Here is a 17,294-nt window from a genome sequence, read left to right as displayed (position 1 = left end):
GAAACCACCATGAATAAAAATTATCCTGGGGGAGGGTGGTGGTGGTGGGAACTACCTGTAGAAAAAGACCCACAAAGATGGCATATACTAGAATTAAAAATGTTTGTTTCATGTGTTTAGAGAAATAAAGGATATATGACTAATATGATGGGGTTCCACTCTCACCTACGATATATAAAGCTGGAAGAGCGCATCACTCCTACTCTAATAACAGAAAAATAAACTATATAAAATACAAAATTATTATGTTTTTATTCCATTGAAGAGCTGAGTTTAAATTCCCAGGCCAGAGAAGTCTGAGTAGGAGAGAAAGAATACATGGGAAGAAAGTGTAGCTCCAGCAGGTAAGAGGAAATTAGAATTTTATCACATTGTTACAAGATGCTTGTGCGCTAGCTCAACAGCCTAGAATCCTTGGGTACCTCAGGCACAAGGAAATTTTCACTCACTTGGTGGCTGTTTTCCATGGACCTCCACTGAATGCTCACTAGAAAGCTTGTGCAAGTCCAGGAGACTGGGGAAAGCCTCCCATGGGTGGTACAGGCACACAGGAAGGAATCATCTATCACAATAGGAAAGCCATGAAGGGTCCTCCCTGGACTCTGCTCTCATACAAAATTAAAACCTTACAATGTTTGTGGAAGGACAGCAAGTTCTGTCACTCTCAAGGCACAGGTAGATACCCATTAATGTTGTGGGAAGGGGAGTAGAAACAAACCTGTTCCCCTGGGGAAATGGCAGGAAGAGTTCTACACAGCATCCTATGTCAATAGCATTAGAGTCTCACCACTGTAGAAGGAAAACCTCTCCCGCAAGAGATCCACTACAGTTAAAATATAGAGATTTGCTATCATGGGGAGGAGGTGTTGGAATGGTGAGAAAGCCATAAAGCCCAAGTATACAGGGTCAAACTAAGACTGATACTTGGACCAGGGCAAAAGAGAGCAGCTTCTGTTGTCTGTCTAGCAGCCCAGTAAGCAGTAACAAGCAATAATATTCTTCCCTGGAGAAGAAGCAAGAGTCCCCTCTAAAGAGAGACCGTCTGTGTTGGGCAAAGATGGCTGAAAACTGAGGTTGGAGCAGGAACACTGAAAAAAACCCTCTGGTCCCTTAGCTCCCATTCTAAACACAAGGAATCATTTGAGCAAGTTGAATTCTGTTGTGCACAAGGGTAACAATAGCAACCATGAAACCCATGCTCAGCTCAACTCCTGACCAGATGAGTCAACGCTTTAAACCAGGGGTCCCCAGCCCCTGAGCCACGAACTGGTAGTGGTCCACGGCCTATTAGGAACCAGGCGGCACAGCAGGAGGTGAGCGGATGGCTAGTGAGTGAAGCTTCATCTGCCACTCCCCATCGCTCGCATTACCACCTGAACCGTCGTTCACATTACCATCCCCCCCATCGCTCGCATTAGCATTAACACCTGAACCATTGCCCGCAACCGCCCCCCGACCCTGTCCATGGAAAAATTGTCTTGCATGAAACCAGTCCCTGGTGCCAAAAAGGTTGTGGACCACTGCTTTAAACCAACATTCTGACAAAAGAAGAACCAGGCTCATTTCCAGGAATAAACACAAATTATCTCAGTATCTACTGTTCACATGATATCTAACATTCAATTAAAAAATATGCTATACACAATAAAGGATTGATCTTTACTTTTCTTTAGATGTGATGGCTTTGATCATAGGTTTTTACTGACCTCATACAAGGGGTTTGGAATTTTTTTTTCCCATCCATTTTTTGGAAGGACTTATGAATTGTGGTATTTTTTCTTCTTAAAACGTTTGGAAGAAGTTACCTATGAAGCCATTTGAGCCTGAGGCGCTTTTTATTTGTTTTGTTTGGTGAAAGGTTTTAAATACAAATTCAACTTTCTCAATAAATATTGACTATCTTAGCATTCTAATTCTTCTTGAGTAAAATTGATCAGTTTGTATCATTTAAGAATTTTGCTATTTCATTAAAATTGCCATGTTTATGCCATGAAGTAAATCAAAATATTATTATAACTTTAACATCTGTAAATCAATTACCCTTCTTATAATTGATATGGATATTTTGGTTTATCTCTATCATTTTTCCTTATCAGTCTTGCTAGAGTTTAACAATTTTACAGATCTTTTCAAAAACCCGCTCTTGAATTTATTTTCTCTTTTCTTTCATTTAAAAACTGCTATTCTGTCCTCACTGATGCAATAACTTTAAGACTAACACCTGCTTTTTTTTTTTTTTTTTGACCTATCTCACAGTGATTCAGTTAGACTCAGGCCAATGCACATAAAATTTACTCGGCACACTGTTGTATGTAAATTTTGCTTTTGTTGGTTTAAAAAAGTTTTTTAAATGCAATCCTTGCACAGAAATTAATATGTTACTTGTAGTTGGTCCTTTTTGTGACGAATTAATGAATGCATGTACCAGAAAACAAACTTGAATGTTTTTGTTTTTATAGGTAAAAATATGTCAAAGTAGACTCACTGTATATAATATTTATCCTTTTAATTTCTCTTTCTGTATTCTCGGGAAGTAAATAGGAACAACATCTTTTAGGATTTCCTGAAGGATAAACCATGCATGTATTCCATGCATTACCTCACAAAACAGGCAGAAGGGGGTCTGCTTGGTGGATGCAGAGGTTTCTGTCTTGCACGCAGGCAGCCTGTTTAGACCCTCTGTTGCTGTGGCAACCCCAGTGCCTTTGCTAAAGTGAGCTGGAGAGACCGCCACAGGTGGTGGTCATGACAAATATGCACCTGCACTACTGGCCTAGCATCCCATCTCTTAATTAGTTTTGTCTGTTTTATGGTTCAGTAATCAAACAAATTGTTATAAGTAACTAAAAAAATGGAAGCCAAGAAGCCCATTTCTACAGCTGGCAGCCTGACACATTAGAAGTTTAATTGCTAAAATGTTCTGTCAGGGCCAAATTCTTTATTATCATCTGCCTAACAATTACAAATGAGTGGGTGGGTAGAAGTGGCACTTTGGGTGCCATAAGAATTCTTTTATGACTGATCCCCCCCCCAAATATATTATTCTTTATAGCGGCTGAGTTGCTTGGGAATGGATTAGGATAACCCATCTTTTTAAGCAGGGATGAATCTTTAAACCAGTGATACTTGCTGCTACTAAAGAGGTTTAAATCATCAGAGTTAGTCTGGATACTTTCTCCAGAGAATCATAAGACAAAGAAATAAAGATTTCCTCTTTGCTATGAATGAAAATCTTCCCATGCTGCTCTCTGTCTCTTACCTTAAATAAGGACCTTAAAACTAACAAACAGCCACATCCTTGGGACATACATCTGCCCATCTCTGTATAAATTATTACAGCTTCCTTCCAAATTCAGTTGCTGTTTCTAGGACCATTTAACTTTTTTATTCTCAGTTTTCCACACCTTAAGTTATATAGAGTCATCTCTTTTATTTGCATAAAAGTATAATAGAAAAACATATTTCTGTACAGACAAGAATAGGTACTATTTGTCTCTTTACTATGCTGAGTAGGAAATTTTTAATGAGACTTCAGGTTTTTTGTTAGTTTTAAATTATGTATTTTTCTTAGTATTAAAGTAATAAATCTTTAGTTTAGAAAATTGGAAAAATATATAATTGAAAAATAAACATTATTCAAAATCCCACACTGGCATATTAGACTACTTCTCAGAAATTTTTTACTCCATTTCTCCTTAGAGTAGAGTATACCTCCTGTCCCACTGAGTTTGGGCTTGGTCATGGATTTCCCTTCGCCTCTGGAATGTGGGCAGAATTGTCAGTCCAGAGCAAACGTTTTCAGAAGTTTACTCTCTTGTATTCCTGATGTCCACCATGGCATGGTCATACCTCATGCAGGCCCTGCCCCCTCAGGCCGGTTTCTAGACTGAGAGACATGCAAAACAGACCTGCACAAATGCTCATACAATCCGAGGCAGATCTAGCCAAGTTCCAGCTGGACTCTTTCTGAGCCTGAAATAAATGTCTTCTCTTATTATAAACCTTTGAGATTCTGAGATTGCTGTTACACAGCAATGTTGACATATATACCTACCTTTCAATGGAGATTTTACATTTGGGTATATGTATGTATGCATGTATGTATGTACAGACATATACGCACACATACATATATACATACATTCTGGCATATTTTCTTCCAGACATCCATTTTTTAAATCTTTCTCAGTAAGTGTGTGTATATAATACATGTATATTAAGGGTATGTATGGTTTATATAAAAATACTGTGTGTGTTTGTGTGTGTACATATGTGAGAGTAAATCACATTCACAAACATAGATTTGAAGTAGATCTCTTATAAGATGATTCACCCATTCTAGTTTGTCTGGAACTTTCCTGGTTTTAGCACTAGTAGTTCCCTATCCTGGGACACTCCTTTGTTTTAGGCAAAAGAGAACTGTTATCTCCCTACTTCTTCCTTTCTTTACTTTAAAATATCTACTTTTTTTAGTTTAACAGCTCTTGGATAAAAATCTTCCAAATTCATTGCATGTTCTTCTTAGTTTGTAGTAATTTCATAGTACTCCCATCACAAGCACACACTACACACCCAATTTAACCAATCACCTAGTGTTAGATATTTGTTATTTTTGTCTTTTTTCCTTGTAAATTTAAAATGATTTATTTTAAAATCTTTGATTCAGTTGTGGGTTATTTTTTCTTATTTTATCATAATTATTCATGACATAAAATTTTATAATTTGAGAGACTAATTTATTGTATGAATTCAACAGCTTAATATAAAAATATTTTAGTAGAAGATAAAATGTTTTGAAGCAGTAGCATAGTTATAATTTAAATCACAATACGATTTTTAATCAAAGTATGCACATAGAAAATATAACCTATTCAATAGAGTCATCTCAATAGCCTTTGAGCCACATGTTCTTTCTATTCAGCATGTAAGCCTTAGTACCTACTACCCTCATCTGACTTTCAAAAGAAGTGTATGACTAAAATATGCACATCTGAAAAATAAATTTACAGTATTAATAATATGGGACATGTAAAGGATCATACTAATATCAAACACTACATGATTTTGAGGAAGTAAACAAATAATATAAATTAATGTGGTCAAGAAAAACTTCCCCAAGAAGATAGAACATGATGTTAAAGAAACATTATACATGATATATGGAACTTACTGTCTACTCTTAAATGATTTATATGATGCAAAATGAAATTAGGACTGAATAAGATAAAAGTGTAACTGTGCAGTTAAAGGCTGAAATCTCTAAAAGAGAGATTCACGTCGGATGAAGCAATAGGGCGGCATTTGTGAGAAGGAAGGCATCTGAGCTGGATATAAAGGTCTTTTTCAGACCTGGTGAATAAGCTATTTACATCTCCAATATCTACAAATATAACAATATATTAATAAATAAAAGTGATAAAATTTCTGAGATGAGTTTAGAATGTTTTTGAGAAGAAATAATTCATGCAAATATCCTGACAGATAATAATATTTAAAAATAGCCCTGTAAAAAGCCTTGTCAAATACTGGGTTAAGAGATTTATATTCAAACCATAATTCCATCTTTGACTCTCTTCATTAAATTTCTAAAAATGTATATTTTGTTTTAGACATGTCGCCTCATTCTTTCTCATATCAGTAAAAGTGTTTATGTATTTTGATGTACACTAGTAAAATGACAAATTTTAAGTCATATTACTGGAATGGTCTTATGCAAACCTGGTATTCCCTTTCAGGGCATGACCAACTACAGAAAATACAGTACTAAACAGTACTTTGCCAAGTCTTGCTAGGAGACGCAAGGATTAAAATAAATGACATTAGACATAAAATGCTACGCTGCATGTAAAAAAAACCAAAACAAAACTCCTTTGTATCTTTATCCAAAGCAATTGTCGTAGACAGTTGGATGTTGATCATTACAAGAATGAAATCACTCCCAAACACACAATTTAACTAAACCAAACAGCTAGTGGTATTAACACTTAAAGGTGACATGTATGTTTCAGGAAGAAAAAATATCTTGTATAGAATATTTTCTGGATCAGGTTGAAGATTTATTAGTCATCCTTCAATACCTTGAGACCAGTTCAATTTGTCAGAACTCAATATCATTGCCATTTCCCACAGGATCTTGGGTTTTAAATCAAGGCCAACATCACAACTAACCTTGGAGGGAAAACGCAATTTATGGTATTGCTTGTAAGACCCAGGTCTCAGAGGGATTTAAATCATTTGAATAATCCATTCTTATTTTTTTTTCCCTAGAGAAGTGAAAAGAGGGCAGCTACAAGTATGTTTAATGTTATAAGTACTGCTATTAACATGAGTAGCAAGAGTGTTCAACAGAACGGGTTATGTTTATGAAATTTTGGACTTAAAGAAAGAAAATGTGTACATATAAGTTATTTTTATCATTGCTGAAGGTGCTGTTAAAATTTGTTTACCTACTCAAATTTATGGGAAGGCCATCATTCAAGGAGTATCTTAAAAACAACCAAAAATACACATGAGGAGGCGGAAAAGATCCCTGGTGGCTGGAAGAGGGGCACATTTTGTTACTTTGAAAAATGTAATACATTAAATATAAATATAATTTATTTTTATTAGGGAGTTTATACATTGGGAGAAGTTCAGTCTTAAGGGCCATTTTCATATACTCCAAAAAATTAGATAGATTGGGGCATTACACACATTAAAAAGAAAATGTAATTATGCATTTGCCTTAGTTATCCAGATTGTCTAAGTGAATTATAGTAAGTTCTGAGTTTTCTATTTTACTGTGTACCTGTAGGAATTAAAAAAAATATTTCATAAATTTTTTAAAGATATAGTCAATCAGTTATGCTTAAAATATTCAGTGGCCGGCTTAGTAATGGTTCTTCCTATTTTTTTTTTCTCTCTCTCCCTAACTCATTTTCCCTTTCCTTTACTCCTGCATCTCTGGGTTTGCATACTGTCTTAGTCAGCTTAGGCTGCCATAATAAAATAACATAGACTGGGTGACCAAGCTATAGAAATTTATGTTCTCTCAGTTTTGGAACCTGGAAGTCAAAGATCAGGGGCCAGCATGGTCAGATTCTAGTGAGAACTTTCTTTCTGGCTTACAAACAGCTGCCTTCACATTGTGTCCTTACACGGTGGAGAGAGAGTTCTGGTGTCTCTTTCTCTTCTGATAAGGGTTACAGTCCCACCAGGTCAGGACTCCACCCTTATGACTTCACTTAACTTTAGTCACCTCCTTAAAGACCCTATTTCCAATATAGTCACACGGGGGTTAAAGCTTCAGCATATGAACTCTGGCTGGACACAAGTCAGTCCCTAGTAACATATCTTAAATATTAACACAAAAACATTTGCCTCAAGATCTGCTTCCTTGGAACCAAAACTATGACTGGATTCCCTCCAAATATATTTGAGCACTCTTACATGGTGCGTACTGGTAATAATTTTGTAATATTGTGACATGCATATACATATAAATGAAAATTATAATAAAATTTGGCTCTTTAAAAAATTATTATAATCAGCATAGAAACATGATTTTTTTCTCTAATCCATTTTTTTTCTTTGATGCTGTTTCTCTTCCCATTGTGGACTTACTTTTTGCTCTTCTTTACATAAGCTTTCTCAAAGTAATCTAAACTTGTCCCATTTATCTCCTCTGATTCTCTCTTAAACTCACTCCCAACAGGCTTTCATTCCCCCAATGAGAACAATGATATTGTTATTTTTCATCCACTCTGATAGGTATTCTTCAAGATGTCTGCCATCAATTCCTTTTTTCCTGGATAAGCATGCTTCCCCTCACAGTAACAGGGGTAGTCTACCTCAACTACCCCTGAATCTGGGCTCATCTTAGTTAACTAGTTCATCAACAGTGTGTTGCAGAAGTGACATTTGGAGACATCTGAGATTGTATTGTAAGAAGGTTTTCAGCTTCTGCTTGAATCTCTTGGATAACTTTTTCTTAGGATGCTGCCTCTGGAAACAGCCTTCATGATCAAAGTCACCTAAGCCAGATGGGGAGGTGACAGATATGTGTTCCTCTTGGCAGCCAGTATTAGTTTCCTATTACTGTCATAATAAATTACCACACACTTAGAATCTTCAGACAAAATAATTATCTTTCAGGTCTGCCTGAAAGTTATCAGCCTGAGCTAAAATCAGAGTGTTGGCAGGGTTACATTTTCTTCTGGAGACCCAAGGAGAGAATCCATTTTCTTGCCTTTGCGAGTTTCTAGAGGTCACTTGCATTCCTCGCCTGGTGGACCCCTTCTTCAACCTGCAAAGCCAGTAATGAGTGTTGAGTCTCCCACACATCACTTCACTTCACGCTGAGTCTTCTGCCTTCCTCTTCTGTATTTAAGGACCCTTGTGATTACTTAAGGACCCTTGTGATTACATTGATTTCAGTGGGATAATCCAGGAAATTTTCCCTATCTTAAGATCAGGTAATTAGCAACCTTAATTCCATCGGCTGCCTCGATTTTCCTTTGCCATATATCATAGTTAATTTCCAGGTTATGGGGATTAGAACTTGTACATCTTTGGGAGGTTAGTTTCCTGCCTACCACACAGCTCAACCTGAGCATCAAGCTGTCAGCATCAACCACTAGCCATGTGAGTGATCCATCAGGGACATTCAGACCATTAGGCCTTTCAGATGACTAGAGCTGCACGGATATCTAATTGTAACTGCTCGAGGGACCCCAAGTGGGAATCACCCAACCAACACAAGTCACCACATAGAACCAGAAGACATAATAATAAATTCATGTTTTAAGCCCTGAATTTTAGGATGCGTTGCTATACCACAATACATAATGGGAACCTCATCTTGCTAACATAACGGTCAATTTTCTTACTCTTTATTTTCATTGAACTATCAATCAGCACCAGTTGACAGAGCTGGTGACTCCCTATATTTTTAGCATACTTTCTTGCTTGACTTTTAGCACATCACACATTTCTGGGATTTCTTTTATCTTTATAGTTGTTTTCTCAGTCCACTTTGCTAATTCTTCCTCTTCTATCCAACCTCGTAACATTGGAGTGACCTAGTGCTCTGTCCCTATTCCTCTTCCATATTTATATTTTATCCTTAGGTAATCTCAGCCTCATAGACTTAGATACTAATTATATGCCAACTCCCATGTTTATACCTCCTGTCCAGAATTCTCTGCAAGACGATACTGATAAATCCAATGGACTTCATGACATTTCCACTTGGATATGAATTGCCATCTCAAACTTTCACTCCCCAAAACTGCCTCTAAATCTGTGTCATGCACAGTTCTTCATCTTAATTGTTAGAAAATCCATTCTTGTAATTTGTCAGGGCATGCACCTTGTAATCATCCCTTTTCTCTCATATCTCATATTCAAAACAAAAATCTATCAGGAGCTATGAAAGGGAGATATAGATAACTGGATGGTTATCAACGGTCTCTTCACATTCCTGCCTCTGAATGACACATATCACTTCTACCCAAAGCCAAATGACTAGAGCTAATCACCTTTACCTGCAAAATGTTGGCAAGTGTGGAGGAGTAGATGGACTATTTGGGAACCATCACTGTCTAGTATAACTTCTTTATGGTCTATGTAAAGAACTCTAATACACAAATTTCACATTTTGTTTCGCTTAGGTTTCCCTCATACTCCTTTTTTTAAATAAACTTTTTAAAAAAATTATTTATTTATTTAGGCTGTGCTGGATCTCAGTTGTGGCCCACAGGATCTTCGTTGTGGCATGCGGGAGCTTTTAGTTGCGGCATGCAAATTCTTAATTGCAGCATGCATGCGGGATCTAGTTTCCTGACCAGGGATTGAACCTGGGCCTCCTGTATTGGGAGCGTGGAGTCTTACCCACTGGACCACCAGGGAAGTCCCTTCCCTCATACTCTTAATTTGGAGGGTAGGTTGTGTTGTCCCTAAGGAATGTTTAAATGATTTAAGTGAAGTTCGAAGTCTACTGCCAGTAAGTTGTAGAATTCACACACACATCCCTGCCCTCTGATTTTTACTCAGAATGCCTTCTCATATGCTGTACAGAAGCACTTAATTACTTTTCACTCTTGAAGTTAAATAGACTCCTTTATGACATTTTCTCTTCCCATACAAACACACACACACACACACAACACACACATGGTCTTATAAAATTTCCAGTGGGTTTATGGCTATCTGTAGTTTTTGCCCCCTCTTCTTTCTACATGCTATTGCTTACAACAGATGCAAGCACGTAGTCAGAAACAAAACCAGCAGCTGGCTCCCTGGAATTTACTATTCCCAGAGAGCTCAGTAATGTATACATATATTTGAGCCCTGCCCCCAATTTTACCAACATGCTCAGCTCCCGAGTGTCACCTATTGCTAAAAGTGCCTTGGGGGGAAAGTGATAATTACTATAAATGGACATATTTTCATAAATAACCCAGGGAATTCCATTCTACAGGTATAATGAACACTCTCATTCCTAAAGACAAAATGTCCACTGCACCTTTACTCTTTCACCCTCATGAACACATCTACATCTGTGATGACAATTGCTACATGAGTCCTGGAATTTGTATTTGGCTTATGTTACACATGAGTCAGTGTAAGTGTGGCATAATTATTGCTGTTTCACAGAGTGACCATATGTGCACATCTCACCACTAAATACCAGAATTTAGCATGCTGCTTGGCACATAGTAGGCACTCAGTAAAAATATGTTGACTGAATAAGTAAAACAATGAAATTATTAAGTCTAATCTTGCTATATTGAAAAAGACAAGTCACTCATAAAGCAAGAATTATCAAAACAAGGTAATTTTCTAAGATACATCACCTATTAACTGCAAGATCCTAATCAATAACTTGACCTACTTACATAATACCTCACATAATGTTGATGTGAGGATTAAGTAAATGATGCATCCAAATCACCTAGCTTGTACCTGACACATTGGAACAATTCAATACACATTAAAAAAACAAACAAAAAAATAGATAGCATCAACCAAAAGAAGTAATTAAACATAGATTTTAGAAATTCCTTTGGAAAGGAAGGCTAAGAAATATTTTCCTAAATTGTTTATTCTAAAACCTTGAAAAGATAATATCTGTAAGAAAGACCCTCTCAAAATCTTTGCAAGAAATACTAGCTCATACGTTTATAATTACACCAAACTTTGCTAGGTTATCTCTCCTAGATCCCATCAGTTAACAATAAAAAAAAAATTCAAAATATTTGAACTGAATAGTAAGCTTACAATATGCCCTATTAACTTCACAAATTCTGCAAGTCGGTATGTGGCATGTATGCTATTAATTTCTCTGGCGTACTACTTGAATGCATAGGATTTGTATGCCAGAGATTACGAAGTATTTTTTTCACAAACATTGAGTACTGAAGTAGCCCTTTCTCTTTTTATATAAGCATTGCTTATAGACTTTGTTTTCATTCTTCACAAAAAGCTAGACACAAACCTGTTATTCCAGGGCTCTCAGCAGTGTTCAGAGGAGCACCAGGCTTCTTTCCACAGTCTCATTTTAACATGTACCCGCTTCCTGGACCTGGAAAAACAAAATGACTGATTTAGGCCAAGTCATTATGGAAGATAGACTATCATTTTTAAAATTTGATCATTTACAAAATAATTTGTAACCTTTTTTGTGATTTCTATCCTTATTCCCTAGTTTACTTTGAGATGCTTTCCTTCTCTCTCCACAATTTCCTTTTCTTAAGAGTTCTCAGAGTATGAACATGTCTATCCTCTCTCCCAACCTTTGTAAACTTTCCCTGAACCTTTTCTTCTTCCTTATTCAAGCCCCTTGAAAATATCCTATATGTGCTAGCTTCTTTTACTCACCTCCCAACTCTCCGTCTCCAACTAGCATCTTAAAAGATCCTTAGCTAATATCATAGGAACAAAAAGGAGAAGAACTGTTTTGAAAAGAAAGGCTGCTTGACAACAGGGTTAAATGCCATGCAGAGGACAATGAATGATGTTGACACATAAAGAGAATCAAAAATGACTTGACCTTTTATAGTCTCCCCAGTGATCTCACTTCCATTAGTGATATCTCTTCCCCTCATCCATATCATGGCTAGAGTTAAGTTTCTGAAATGAAAATCTTCATATATCAATACCATGATGAAATTTTTCAATAGTTCTCTTAACTTGCAGATTACAGTCTGATCTCCTTAATACTGTGGATAAGCCCCAGTTTTCGGGACCCTGCCTGCCATTTCAATAAAATATCTTACCACATGTGCTCATCAGTTGGGTTACAGAAGAACTGAATTTCCAGTTGCTCTATGCCTGCATCAGGTGGTTTCATGCTCTGTGCTATGGCTTGGAAGTGTCTGGAACACCCTTCACATCTTCTTCTAACCAGCAGACACTTTTCCATCGCTAACAGTCTCACTTTAGAGATCACTGCATAATTTTCTGACTCTAGACAAATTCACTTAGATGCTTCTCTTTCTAGTCATTCACCTTACTTCTATGTACTGCTGTCTAAGCCACCTCTAGGCAAGGAATGTGTATTTCTTCTTGTGTAACTAGGATACAAAATGACTGACAAAATTATGGTATTTGATAGATGCCGATCTGAACTAAAAGATAGTATATGGCCCTTTACTTATAATGTTTAAATTATTTGAATACTAATATTTAGTATTTGTGAGTGTAAGAGGATTGGAGTAAAAATGACATGGCATGAGTGTCCTGGCTGAATGATGTAAGGTCAATTTATTTAAATGTTTTGGTCTCTGGCACCTCACTTGCTACGTGCAGATACTGATTTTTCACTTCAGAGTATTGTTGTATTGCTAACTTCTTTAAACAGTGCATCACTTGCCTATACAGTAGGTGCTCAATAGATGCTAGCTATGTCTATCTTACCTTGTGCTTTGCCTCGGTAGTCAACCACTAGTTTTTCTTTGTAATACTAAAACTCCCTTAATACAGAAGGTATTGGATAATATAGAATAGAAAACCAAATAATAATATTTATCCAAGTTAAACACTAAAAATCTTCTACACTGAGTGAGGAATCAGAGGACTCAGCATTTCTAAGATCTTTGAAAACCAGAGCATCAGCCTTATGGGCCAATCAGCCTATTCTGTGTGTGCAGGCGTTTGTTTTGGAAAGACTCACAATGGGGTAATTACCTATTCACTTTAACAGCCTTGGCTGTAGCTACCACTGAATCAATGTAAGTTAATGTAGCAGATCAAGTTTTGTTTTGTTTTTTTTTCCTTTTAGTTAGTCTGCTTCTAAAACAGTGAAAGATAATGAGCAACAGAAGATGAAAACACAAACATACACAAATATATAAAGGAAAATACTTTATATTCTCACACTAAATATGCAGTAAATGATGCAAAACACAAAATACATTTTGCACAGTATTTCTCCCAGACACCAAATTTAGAAATCAGTCCAAGGTATGACTAGGACTATGAATTTAGCTAGAGTTTAATACTAGAATAAGAAACCTACAATCTGGGATAATTTCCAACCTTAGCAAACATAACTGTAAGTAGCTTTCTTTTCTCTCTGAGTTTTTATTTCAGACTGCCTCAGAAGCATGCTACCTTCTTCTTTTACCTGGAGTTATGGTATCCAACTCCCTGAATTAAACATATTAGAGACTCTTGAGAAGTCACAGACAATGGATCGCCAGAGATCAAGAGAGGAAGAAGATATTTTCTAATGAAATTATCCTTAACCACAATATGAAAGCATGTAATCATTCTCCTAATGTTTAACCTAAAATAAAGTGTACTATTACCTTGCAAAATTCATTTTGGCATGACACCATTATGGATTAAGGTATTATCCATCAGTCTTGATGATAATAAATGAAAAGATCTATAAGCAGTTTCACTCTCCCACCAATATATTAAAACAAAAACAGTAAAGCAGTCTGCAATTAGGCAACATTTCAGTTTATCTGTACTAATACATTGATTTCATCAATAAATTATTCAAGTCACTAAATGATGATAGGATTGCCCTTTCACATAGCTATGGAAACAAATGAGAAATCCAACAGAAAATAGTGTAAGTTCCACAGGTTTAGCTGCTTTGTGAAATATCAAGCAAACATATTTACGATAAAACTCAGTAGAGTCATAAATTAAAAATAACATATTATTGATGAAGATGACTTTTTTTTCACTATGGACAGTATATCTGAATTGTAATTAATAATGCCATCTAGTATCAAAATCCCTTCAGATTTGTAAATCCAAAATATAAATAATGAAATGTTGAAAACAATTTTAGTATGCACACCTCGCCCTTAAAAAAATCAAGATGAACTCTACAACAGCTCCAAAACATTAGAAAAGATATAAAAATCTATAATTTGCTAGATTATGTGTATATGATAATATAAAATAATTAACTGGCTTTTAGAAATTTGCTTAAATCTTTAGACCATATATTCTACATATATATTAGAATATTATGCATAAATATAGAGAAGTCATGTAATGTACACTCACATGCCCATTACCTCAATTAGATAATCAAAATTTTTTCCATATTTATATCTTCTATTTTTGCTAAAATATTTAATTAAATTATTAACATTATGAATCTTTACTATGAAATATTTTATTATGCTTTTCTAAATAAATCAGGACATTTTAGTACTTAAAAGTAACATCCTATTACATCTAAAAAATTAATTATTGCAACATTAAAGCAATTATTCATTAAAATAACCTGATACACATCTCATATTCAAATTCCCAAATTGCCACATTGTTTCTTTACCCCTGTTGCCTTAGTCAGTTCAGGCTGCTACAACAAAATACCATGTACTGGGTGGCTTATTATAAAAAAACAGAAATTTATTTCTCATAGTTCTGGAGGCTGGAAAGTCCAAGATCAAGGCACTGGCAGATTTGGTGTCTGGTGAGGGTTAGGACCCACTTCGTGGTTCATAAGCAGCCAGCTGTCTTCTTGCTGTGTCCTCACATGCCAGAAGGAGTGAGAGAGGTCTCTGGTGTCTCCTCATCAGGGCACTAAACCCCACATCCTAATACCATCACATAAGGGTTAGAGCTTCAACATATGAATTTAGGGGTGAAACAAAGATCCAGTCTCAACACCTTTATTTCCTATACACTAAAATTTTTGAAGTCTCTATTTGACTCAAGTGAAACATTTTTGGTGAGAATACCTCATGGGTAGTGTGTATTTGTAGTAAATACTGCACCACATGGGTAGTAGGTACATAGTGTTTTGTCTTTCCATTCACAGTGATGCCTAAGTTATTCACCAAGTGAGAGTGGAGATAGCTTTATTCATCCCTTGAAAACGTACAAGTTTTTCCTCCCTGAGACTAGAAATATTGGATGGTGTAATATTTTTGTACCCTGAGAAAAATTTGCCCACCAACTTTTCATCCAATAGCTATAAAATGGTGATTTTCTAAAGCTTTCTTACCTTCACATTTATTGGACTGCTCTCTTCTGTAAAGAAGAGCTTTCCCAATAAAGTAAAGCTATTCAGTTAATGTGTAATATAATATCTTCTAGAAAGAATATTTTATTTATTTATTTTAATTAACAATTTTTATGGGTAAAAATGTGATAAAATAGCCACGTCAGATAGTAAAAATATGTTTTGGTTTGGTTGTAAGAAGATTTCTCTTCTTTTATTATTATGGCTTCATAGATTTTTACATATTTAATTTTGTCCAATTAATTATAGTACTTATTTCATTTTTTTAAATTTCATTGAAGTATACATACATCTAGAAAGACACAAAAAACATAAGTACATAAATTTTCGCAAAGTACAGAGCAGCTGTCTTAACACTCAGATGAAAAAGAGAACTTAGAAGCATCTCAGAAACCTCCCTTTAGCCCTTCTCCTGTCACCCACAAAGTACCTACTACCCTCACTTCTAAAACCACAGATTAGCACTGCCTATTTTTGAACTTTATGAATACGAAAATTTACATTATGCATTATTTTGTGTCTGGATCTTTTCACTCAATTATATTTATGAGATTTATCCATAGTGTTGCTTATAGTTGTGTTCATTCTCATTGCTATAGTTTCCGATTCCATTTTTGAATGTGCAACTATTTATCTATCCATTCTACCCTTGTTGCGAATGTGCATACTTTCCAGGTTTGGGATATCACAAATAATGTTGCTATGAACATTTTTGTAATATCTTTTGTTTGATAGATATGTACTTTTCTATTGGGTATATATAGATATTTACTTCCACATACGTCAAAACATAATGCATATATATTCTAACACTATCATTAATAACACATAAGGGTTCCAATTCTATATCCCTGCCAACTTGATTATTTTCATACTTTTTTTACTTCAGCATTCTTGTGAGTGATAGCGGTATCACACTGATTTTTTTTAGTTCCCTGATGACTAATAACAATAAAATATTTTTTATATATTCACTGGTGTTTTGCATATATCTTTTTTGGTATAATACTTGTTTGTTATTTTGCCTAAACTGTTGTTAGGTTGTCTACCTTTCTTATTGATTTATAGAATATTTGTAGGAGTTACTCTGAATAAGGGTTCTTAGAAAGATATACAAATTGAGAATATCCATCCCCCCATACAGTGTTCTCTCTACACTATTAATGTGTCATTACCTTGAAATAATCCAACTTTGTAAAGTTTCCAATTTAAAATATGTTTTCCCTTAGTCCTTTTTATATTGTGTTAAAAATAATTTTTTACTTCAAGGCCATGAAGTAGCAAAATACTTCTATATTTTCTTCCAAAGCTCTATTGTTTTACCATTCACATTTGGTTGTGAAATTTCTGGAATTAACTTGTCCTTTTACACACACTGAATTTGTTTTGCTAATATTTTGCTTAGGATTTTCTACTTTTTCTTTGGTCAATTTTCATTTTTTAAAAACTTCTCTTGGATAAATACCTAGAAGTGGAATTATTAGGTCAGTGTTTAACTATACAAAAATCTGCCAAAAAAAAAAAATCTGCCAAACTGTCTTCCAAGGTGATCATGTCATTTGTGTTCCTAGTAGAAACATATGAGAATTCCAGTTGCTCCAAATCTTCACAAAAATGTTACAATATAAGTCTTACTAATTTAGAGATTCTTATGGACATGAGGTAGTATCTTAGTGTGATTTTAATTGTTATTTCTTTAATAAATAATGATGTTGAGTATATTCCCATGTGTTTATTTGGTATTTGTATATATTGTTTGCTGACGTGTCTATTTAAGTCTTTGATCCATCTTGTTATGAGATTGTTTTTGTTCTTAAAA

This window comes from Physeter macrocephalus, chromosome 5, assembly GCF_002837175.3.
Source record: "Physeter macrocephalus isolate SW-GA chromosome 5, ASM283717v5, whole genome shotgun sequence".
Taxonomy (NCBI): Eukaryota; Metazoa; Chordata; class Mammalia; order Artiodactyla; family Physeteridae; genus Physeter; species Physeter macrocephalus.
Note: the sequence above shows the minus strand (reverse complement) of the source record.